At 40.6% G+C, this 10779-nt stretch overlaps 1 long non-coding RNA gene across 1 annotated transcript; it reads right to left on the reverse strand.

The window, feature by feature from the left end:
* Window positions 1-2294: 2294 nt before the first annotated feature.
* On the reverse strand, window positions 2295-10184 carry LOC116189045. Its single transcript, XR_004152303.1, has 2 exons — window positions 8419-10184; window positions 2295-2682 (listed from the first exon to the last, which is right to left on the reverse strand). It is a non-coding gene; the product is annotated as an uncharacterized LOC116189045 (long non-coding RNA).
* Between the last annotated feature and the right edge of the window lie 595 nt (window positions 10185-10779).

The following is a 10779-nucleotide window of genomic DNA, read 5'->3' on the forward strand; positions in this document are numbered from 1 at the left end:
CCTCCATATCTTTCCATCCATATATTACTCTGATATATTCCTTTCTTCATTCCTAAAATCTTTCTTTTGTTAACTTTCCTTTGACCAATTATTTTTCTGTTAGTTTGTGTCCAAGTTCGGGCCAATATATTAATTGATATTTTGAATTATTACGAGCTAGTTGCATTTGATTTGTAAGTTGCTGAGTTCTTTAAAGAACTTTGAGGAGGAAATTAGAGTGGAAAGAGGCAAGAGTGGTGAGCGTATCAGAGGGAAAAAGCCATTGAACTAAGCGAAACACGAGTGTTGAGTGACGATAATTTGAGGGCAAACACGTGAGCGAGTGGTTGTGAGGTCCTAACACCAATTTTCTTTTTGTAGTGCAAACATGAGCTTCGCAGGAAAAAGGCAATGAATCTACAACTGGGGATGGAAGTAATGCCGGCCAGCAAGATGTTGCTTTTACTTTGAAAGCCATGCAGCAACAATTCGAGAGATTTGAAGTTGTTTTTGGAGATATCCGTGATAGAATGAACCGGCAAGATCAATGAATTGATCAAATGCAGAGGGAGCAACCCAGGCAGCATGTGTAAGTTCCCAATGCAAGGAGACTAATCCACCAGCCGCCGAATCCTCACGATGAAGAAGATGAAGATTATGAGGAAGATGATGAAATTGCATCTGTGGGAAGTGTGAGGAGAGCCAGAGGAGTTAGGAATGAGGGGCGAAGACATGGTAGGCGAGATCAAGCAATTAGAGATGGAGTAGATAGGAATATTGGGAGTATTAAAATGACGATACCACCTTTTCAAGGGAAGAATGACCCTGACGCTTTTATCGAATGGGAGAGGAAGGTGGAGCTTGTATTTAATTGCCATAATTACTCGAAAGAGAAGAAAGTGAAGCTTGCAGCAGTGGAATTCACTGATGCCATCGTTTGGTGGGACAAATTGGTTAAGGAAAGAAGAAGGAACCATGAAAGGCCTATTGAGACCTGGGAGGAGATGAAGACTGTCATGCAGAGGCGATTTGTTCCCTCGTATTACTATCGGGACTTGCATTTAAAATTGCAAAGTCTAAGGCAAGGGAAGAGGAGCGTGGAAGACTACCACAAGGAGATGGAACTAGTTTTAATTTGGGCAAACATTGAAGAAGAAGAAGAGGCAACTATGGCCAGGTTTTTATGTGGTTTGAACCGAGAAATTGCTAATGCGGTGGAGTTGCAACATTATGTGGAGATAGAAGAGATGGTTAGCATGGCCATGAAAGTAGAACGGCAACTCAAGAGAGGGAGACTAGCAAGGCAAGAGGGTGGTTCGAATTCGGGATCTTCATCAAATTGGAAGTCGAAATGGGGTACCAGTTCAAGACCAGTAGAGAAACCAAAATCGAATGCTGAACGGAACATGAGCAAGAGCCAAGGGGACAACAAGGAGAGAGGTAACTCTACATCCCAACCTCAAAAGAATAGGGATATCAAATATTTTCGGTGTTTGGGGTCTGGGCATATTGCTTCTTAATATCCAAATAAAAGGGTAATGATCATGTTAGATAGTGGGAAAATTGAAATTGAAGATGAGGAAAGTGATTCAACGCCAACACAAGATAATTCTAGTAGTGATTATGAATATGCTGCTGAGGGGAATGCCTTAGTAATCATTTGAGCACTTAATGCACAAATTAAGGAAGAAGAGAGAGATGATGTGCAAAGGGAAAATATATTCCACACTAGATGCCAAGTGAAGGATCGGGTATGTAGTTTGATCATTGACGGGGGCAACTGTGTGAATGTGGCTAGTAAGTTACTTGTTGACAAGTTGGGATTACGTACATTGAAGCATCATAGGCCATATAAGCTGCAATGGTTGAATGAAAGTGGAGAAGTGAAGGTGAACAAGCAAGTTCTGGTTTCCTTTACAATTGGGAGATACAAAGATGAAGTTCTTTGGGATGTAGTGCCCATGCATGCTAGTCATATGTTGCTTGGGAGGCCATGGCAATTCGATAGACAAGCAATATATGATGGGTATAAGAATCGATACTCTTTTGTCAAGGATGGCAGAAAGGTGATGCTTGTTCCATTGACACCTTATCAGGTGTATGAGGATCAGCTCTGAATCAAGAGATCAATTTGTGAGAAAAGTGAGATAGAAGCTGAGATTCAAAGAAAAAGAGAGAGTGAGCAAGTGAGAGAGGAAAATGGTAAGAATAGAGAGGAAGAAATTCTGGAGAGTAAAAAGAAAGAGAGTTCAGCTATAGATGAGAGGAAAGAGTTAGTTGAGAGAAAAGAGAAAAAAATGAGTTTCTATGCAAAAGAAAGAGAGATCAAGAGTGCATTTAAAGTTAATTGCCCAGTGATCTTGTTCGTTTACAAGGAGGCTTATTTCTCTGACCTTAATTCTTCTTTGCCAAGTTCTGTTACCTCTCTTTTGCAGGAGTTTGGAGATGTCTTTCCTAGGGAGTTACCCAATCGTTTGCCACCAATAAGGGGAATAGAGCATCAAATCGACTTTGTGCCAGGAGTCGTGATTCCGAACCGGCCAGCTTATCGAAGTAATTCGGAGGAGACAAAGGAACTTCAAAGGCAAGTGGATGAGCTTTTAGCTAAAGGGCATGTGCGTGAGAGCATGAGTCCTTGTGCGGTCCCGGTGTTGCTGGTGCCAAAGAAAGATGGTACTTGGCGAATGTGTGTTGATTTCTGCGCTGTAAACAAAATCACGGTAAAGTATCGACATCCCATTCCTCGATTAGATGACATGTTAGATGAATTGCATGGTTCCACTTTATTTATAAAAATAGACTCGAAAAGCGGATACCATCAGATTAGAATGAAAGAGGGTGATGAGTGGAAAACGGCTTTCAAAACAAAACATGGCTTGTATGAGTGATTAGTTATGCCATTCGGATTAACTAATGCGCCTAGTACTTTCATGAGGCTCATGAATCATGTTTTGCATGCTTTCATTGGAAAATTCGTGGATGTATATTTTGATGATATCTTGGTGTATAGTAAGAGCTTGAATGATCATATCCATTATTTGCGACGTGTGCTTTAAGCATTGAGACATGAAAAATTATATGCTAACTTGAAGAAATGCACATTTTGCATGGATCGAGTTGTGTTTTTGGGATTTGTTGTTAGTTCCAAGGGTATTCAGGTTGATGAGGAAAAGGTGAAAGCAATTAAGGATTGGCCGACGCCGAAATCTGTAACCGAGGTAAGAAGTTTTCATGATCTAGCCAGTTTTTATAGGCGATTTGTGCAGGATTTTAGTACTTTGACTGCTCCATTGACGGAAGTGGTTAAGAAAGATATAGGTTTCAAATGGCGAGTAGAGCAAGAGCAAGAATTTAATTTGATTAAGGAAAGGCTTTATTCTGCACCTTTATTGGTTTTACCTGATTTTTCGAAAACTTTCGATATTGAATGTGATGCTTCTGGGATTGGTATAAGTGCTGTTTTGATGCAGGAAAAATGACCGATTGCCTACTTTAGTGAGAAGCTAAGTGGAGTCGCTTTGAATTATTCTACATATGACAAGGAACTCTATGCTTTGGTCTGCACTTTGGAGACGTGGCAGCACTACTTGTGGTCGAAGGAATTTGTCATACACACGGACCAAGAATCATTGAAGCATTTGAAAGGGCAAAACAAGCTGAATCGAAGACATGCCAAGTTGGTCGAATTCATAGAGATGTTTCCATACGTGATTTAGTACAAGCAAGGAAAGGAAAACGTGGTAGCTGATGCATTATCATGGAGGTATGTATTTATCTCTACTCTAAATGCTAAATTTCTTGGGTTTGAACATCTTAAGGAGTTGTACATGTAAGATTCTGACTTTGGTGCCATATATAGTGCATGTGAAAAGGGTGCATTTGGTAAGTTCTATAAGCATGACGAATTCTTATTTAGGGAGAATAAGCTATGCATTCCTAATTCTTCTATGCGTGAATTACTTGTGCTTGAGTCGCATGAGGGAGGTCTTATGGGTCATTTCGGGGTAGTTAATTGTGCGTTTGGTTTGAGAGTTAAAGTAACTTTGATTTTGATTGTGGAAAAAGACAAATGATTGTGTAGTGTGTTGAGTTAAAGTTAAAGTTAAAATTTTTGACTTGGGAAATGTGTATTTTTGTTTGTGTAGTGTGTTGAGTTAGAGTTAAAATTAAAATTTTTGTGATTTTAACTGCGAAACCAAACGGAGCATTACTTTGGATATTTTGAGAGAGCATTTCTTTTGGCCGTGTATGAAAAGAGATATGGAGAGAATTTGCTTTAAATATGTTACTTGTAAGAAGGCGAAATCAAGAGTTAAACCCCATGAAATGTATATCCCTTTACCTGTTCCTAATGAGCTTTGGACTGATATATCCATGGATTTCATCCTAGGATTGCCTAGGTCTAATAAAGGACGAGATTCCATTTTCGTAGTTGTGGATCGATTTTCTAAGATGACACATTTTATTCCATGCCGCAAAACTGATGATGCCACACATATTGTTGATTTGTTCTTTAGGGAGGTAGTGCGATTGCATGGGATACCTAAGACCATAGTTAGTGATCGAGATGCTAAGTTCTTGAGTCATTTTTGGCGCGTCTTGTGGGGAAAGTTAGGAACTAAATTATTATTTTCAACTACTTGTCATCCCCAAACGGATAGGCAAACCGAGGTGGTTAATAGGACGTTGTCCATTCTTCTTCGTACTGTCATAAAAAGGAATTTGAAGTTTTGGGAAGATTGCATACCGTTTATTGAGTTTGCTTATAATCGTACAGTACATTCTTCTATTAACTTCTCACTATTTCAGATTGTGTATGGTTTTAATCCATTAACACCTTTGAATCTAATCCCTTTGCCTATGAGTGAGATTTCTATTCTTGACGGAAAGAAAAAGGCAGATATGATGAAAAAGATTCATGAAGAAGGGAGGCAACATATCTTGAAGAAGAATATACAATATGTTGAACGTGCCAACAAGGGACGGAAGAAAGTGACTTTTGAACCAGGAGATTGGGTGTGGGTTCATATGAGGAAGGAAAGATTTCCAAACCAATGGAAATCCAAATTGAGTCCACGAGGAATTGGACCATTCCAAGTCATAGCCAAGATAAATGATAATGCTTACAAAATAGATTTACCAGGTGAGTATAATGTTAGCCCAACTTTTAATGTTTCTGATTTTTCTTCGATTGATGTAGGTTTCGATTCGAGGACGAATCCTTTTGAAGAGCGGGGAAATGATGAGGATCGTGGGCATGACAATAAGGCTGATGCACACGAGCTTGGAAGTCGGACTCGTGAAGAGGGAGCTGATGCACAAGATCTTGGAGGCTTGCATGTTCCGAGTGGGCCAATCACACGGGCGAAGGCCAGACAAATCCAACAAGCTATGGAGAGCTTGCTGATGGACTTTTTGGGCCAAGAGGAGTCTAATTCAATTTGGTCTCCAAAGGGCTTTATTCAATTGACTGGCCATGAGATGTTGAAGATAGAATAAAAGACTGCCAACTATTCTAGATAGCCTTTATTTAGTTTCCTTTGTTATTTCTGGTTTTAAAAAACTAAGGTTATTCCAGTTGCCAAGTTTATTAGCTTCCAGTCTCTCCTAGGCTTATATAAAGGAGGTTGAGTAGCTGATCATAGGTAGACTATTATGGTATTTTGGTGAGATTTTCTCCTTTGTTCTTCATTGAACTCCTTCAAACGAACAAATGTGACAGCTTGTGATTGTTCGGTACAATTTGACATTATTGGTTCTTGTTTCTTCATAAACAACGGGTCAATAATTCTTGTCTTGATATTGTTGGTTTTTGTTTCTCTATAAACAACGGGTCAATAATCCTATTTATCTAAATTTGTGTTTGACGATCTAGGAATCGATTCAAGTTGGTCGTCGGGTTTCACAATCCTTCGTGAGGTCCGCATCAGTTACCTTGCCTCTTTCCCCTCCTTCCATTAGGCAGTTTTTATTTGATGATATTAGGGGTTTTCTAATCTCCCGTACTGTAAGCGCTATGTGCGCGAATGATTAACTTTTAATGCATTATATTTTCACAAAAAAAAAAAAAAAACTAAGTGTTCACATGTATTTACACATCTACAAGCTAATTATGTATAATTGGGCCTAATTAAGCATGAATTGACTTAATTAACATCAAATTGGATCCAACTAAATTGCAATTAGTCTTTTCCCACAAACATGCAAGTTTAATTAAGTCAAATTTGCTCCTTATTAAGCATGATACTCCAAGATTTATCCTCATCGGCATTAAACCACACAAACTACCACCTAACCATCTAATCTATGCGCAATCATGCTAATTGCACAAGGGTCGGCCGAAATACAAGATAAGATTGATTTCAACTCTGACCAGAGGCGCTCGTCGATTGGTTTATTTTAGTTTGACAAGATTTCATACCTCCAAGATCGGGTTCATCGACAATCGAGGTAAAGCTCTTAATAATCCTACTAATTATAACTAAACTAAGGATAATTTGGAATTTTGAGGGGTGATTTGGCAGAGATCTCAGCATATGATAAATGGCCAAAAGTCCTCTCAAGTTGAAAATGAACCCCTATTCATAGGCATAGGGAAGTCGGGGGTCGATTTGTAATTTGTCGAAGCTCAAGGGCTATTTTGTAATGAATTTTAAAATTTTATTGGCCTAGACTCATCCAGCTTGCCATCCTTGTGGGGGCGGCCAACTAGGACCTTGGGTGCTGCTTGTAGCAGCATCCAGGGCTTCAAGCGCTGCTTCAAACTTTACTAGTTTTTTTTTTTTTATGGAACTATTTCGAACTGAATTAGTTTTGTTTTCAAAAATAACATATTGGCCCTGAATTTTCGAAAAAACTTCATTTTCACCATTTCTCGAGATTTTGAATACTTTTTTAAGTTACGAAAAATTACCGAAAAAACCCCGTGTATTTAGAAAATGGTTAATTGATTGAAAATACCTGTGCACACCCAAATTTTAATCATGTCGGCGCCGCATGCGCGCGCCTAATGCAATGCAGCTTAGGAGTGTCCACCTTCCCAGGGACGCGCGACGGACGCACGTGAGAAGGAGTCGACACTACCTGTTTACGACCCGAAAGTCGAAGGCCGGTGAGTTGCCTGGGTCTAGGGATACGGGGTACACCTAGTATTCTAAGGCAATAGTATGCACGGAACCGGAAATTTCGAATTCGGGGATTCTATTACGCGTAGGCCTATATCCTATACGCCTTTTCGATACTCTAGCTTACTATGCTTGCCATTTTTATTTATTTACCGCATGATTTAGGGTTACACTCGACTTGCCCGTTTTGACACTATAAATTCGAAAAAACACTCAAACCGTCAACTCTCTGATCGGGATTCTTACATGAATAAATGTAAAACATAAACCCTTACATTGTTCTTTCAAATAAATAAAAATACAAATTACAACGACTGAATCCCGATCGGTTCGCGTTTGGTCATTATTCCACTTGTGCTCACGGTGTGGTTTGGAAAAGACTGAAAATTAGATTAAGATGCACGCTCGGTGTTTGGGGGATTGGACCCCGTGATCGACGGTTAGGGGGGTGTTGGACCCCGTGTGGATCGTATCCTAAAGGATCAAGCTCGACCCGCAACAAAAACAGAGAAAAACAGACAAAAGCATATGAAAACAGACAAAAACAGATAAAAACATATGAATACATACAAGTTATGTTTTAAATGCCGTGTTTACGTGATTTATCAGGTTATGCACCGGGGTTACTTGGCAAGCGAATTCCTACCCTAAACTGACAAACAGGGTGATGGAGAGGGCATGTAGCATTCGACGTTATTTTAGTGGACCCGACAAACACGATGTCTGTAATTAAGTCTCGAATGTGTGGGTTTTTTTAAATTATTCTGTACTGTGACGATGTGGCTTTTACAGATTATGACAAAAATGTTTTAGCCTAAAAACCCAAAATCTATCTCATTTTGCCTATTTACTCATTTTTTATTATGCCGAATGCACATTTAGTCAAATTGTGCATTTTATGACAAAAGAACTTGTTCTTAAATTGTCGACGCGGTTACTGATAATTTATCAATTTATGCATTTTGCTTAAAGCCGAGTGATTTATTTAGCCCAATTACACGTCCCTTTCCCCGTACGTGGAATTATTGAGTTTAATTAAAATATGCCAAATGCTTTAGTTTGCGAGTTTCGAGCCATCGAGCCAGTCATTGGTGGACCGTCCAACAAAAGCTCTAATTCCTTACTGTCCTGAATTTAAATTCAATTTTTAAACTAAGTTTATATGATTAATCCAAATTCATGTGAGATTTTAATTAAATTATCAAGGAAACATCCAGACACACAAATCACGAGCACACAATCATGTCAAGCTCATCGAATTCACTCATCGAACATCAAATGACCTATTGCATGTTACTAAAATGGAGATTTATACCCGATCCCAAGAGATTCTCAGGATGAGCTAGCTCGGAAGATCCTTGACTACCACGGACAGGGGCGGCCTTCAAGTCGGGACTCAACCTAAGCCTAGGTAAGTCTCCACGTCGTCTTGGAGCTCCATTGGCATTGGCCAAATATCTTCTTATATCTCCCCTTTCTTCTCCTCTCGTGAGACATGCAAGACAAGAAACAAACACGGGAGAATCGGGGCAAGGGCAAACATACGAGCCATGAATAGGATCTAGAAGGATAAGTTTGATAAAGTGAGCTCCACGACTTCGAATTAGATTCTGGTCACGAATTAAAAAAAAAACTCATATCTTGACTTTATAATGCCCAAAATGGCATAGAAAGTAAGGGAAAGTGACCCCAGGGCATCTAGACACGGGGAAGACCCATCCTATGGCAAGAGGATGATCAAAACGAGTTTCTAAGGCTGCAAATCAAGACCAACCAGAATGTGTACATCGTTTATATTTGACTTCAAAGAGACCTACATACAAGGGATCGTCATCTAGAGGCATCCATACTTAATATCAAGCAAGAAGTCGGTTTTCTGTTACCATTCCAATAAGCCACGCTACCGAACACAACACCAGGTAATCGAACTCATGCCAAATCATTCCAAGTCGACCAACTAATTAATGAGAAATTCAGTTTGTACCTAGAGTTCAAGTTCAAGCAATCAATATCTAACTAAATTCTCTTAAATCACCCAGATGAATACTCCACAGCTCAACTACGTGTCAGACCATTGCAACAAGTCAAAATCATGTCCAACCGTCTTGAACAAAGTAATAAATTACCACACAATTCAGTCTACCTCATAAACACGACTTAAAGTTGTCTAAATCATGCCAAAGCGAGCTCAAATGGATCAAAAATGCATTGTTCAACTCAACCCATATATTAAACGGAATTATAACCGTTAAAACCTGCTATATCAATTCGAGATCAGTCGATCAAACATCATACGTCTCAGCCATAAACTCAAACACAATCTAAGACCATGGAAATCAAGTAAAACATATCCGAAATCGATCAACGAAATCTCCGACAACACAACCAATGTGACCAGTTAGTTTCAGGATGGAGAAGCTCACCAAGTCCTCTTTAACCATCAGAGCCACATGAAGGGGGTCGGGACTGTACTACTGTTGTGAGCACAGCAACCAGGGACAGCATCTTCAAAGGGGTCGAGTAACAGCCAGTAACCTGCAGCAACTACAAGGGAAAGGGGAGGGGAGCGGGAGCAGCCGAACAGCTCCACAAGCTGGAGAAGGGACTGGACAGCGGGCGGACGAGTCGAGGAGGCTCGGGAAGAACCTGCAACAAGGAGGAAAAGGGGCGGCAACACAGTAGGAAAGAGATAAACGGGAGGAGGTCGAGCTGAGGACATGGGGGGATCGGAGAGGATCCGCAGCTGAGGGCTTTTACTGGGAGCTGAAGGTGTGAGGAGCTGAGGGAGTCAGAGAGGAGGTGGGGGCAACTCAGCTGAGGGCTTGTTGGGAATGGGACGGAGCTTAGGGAGAGTGTGAGGGCGAGCTAAGAGGTGAGCTGTGGGAGCTGAGGATGGGCATTCTCCCTGAGGAAAACGTGAGCTGGGGGGAAGGGAGCTCAGGGCCGCCGGAGGAGAGTTGCGGCTAGGGTTTTTGTGGGGAGTCCTTAGGGTTCTTTTTCCGGGAATGAGGTGAGAGAGAGGAGAGTGACCTGGAGGTTCCCTCTTTTGGACCAACCGAAAACAAAGAAAAGAAAAGAGAAGAAGAAACCAAAGAGGAAATGGGGGCAGCGGGGAAAAGGGGGCAGGAGGGGCAGAGCTGAGACCAGTGGTCCATGGGATGATCTGAACATCCGGAATTTTCCTGAATTTTTCATGAACCTTTTGGTCTATATGATATTTTTTCTTGATCCCTACATGAGTCAGGCACATCTTCGTAAAATTTGAAGATCGTTCGACCTCGGGAAGTTCCCGAAACAATTTTTCTTCGACGGCTGGCCCGAACCGGGAGATTTGGTTATGATCTGTGAGAATATATTCGATTCTGTACTAATCTAGCCAAAAACATCTCCTATTTTTTTTCTGAATCTTCAGTGAATTAGGAATCCAATAACATTGGCCATGCTTGAAAATACGAAGAATTGAATTTTTTATGGATTTTCTCCCTCGACTGGCAGAGTTTGTCCCGGTTTAACAGTTTCCGGCATGGTGCGCTAAAAAATTCATAACTCTCTCTCCGTATTGAATCTTGGAATGAACGACCTGTTAAATTGAACCTAACTCGATTTCCTAGGTCAAGCATATGGAATTCACCCTTTTAGGTTCAGGATTGACCGTGATATGATGCGTCGAATCCCA

The sequence above is a fragment of the Punica granatum genome, chromosome 8 (assembly GCF_007655135.1).
Source record: "Punica granatum isolate Tunisia-2019 chromosome 8, ASM765513v2, whole genome shotgun sequence".
Taxonomy (NCBI): Eukaryota; Viridiplantae; Streptophyta; class Magnoliopsida; order Myrtales; family Lythraceae; genus Punica; species Punica granatum.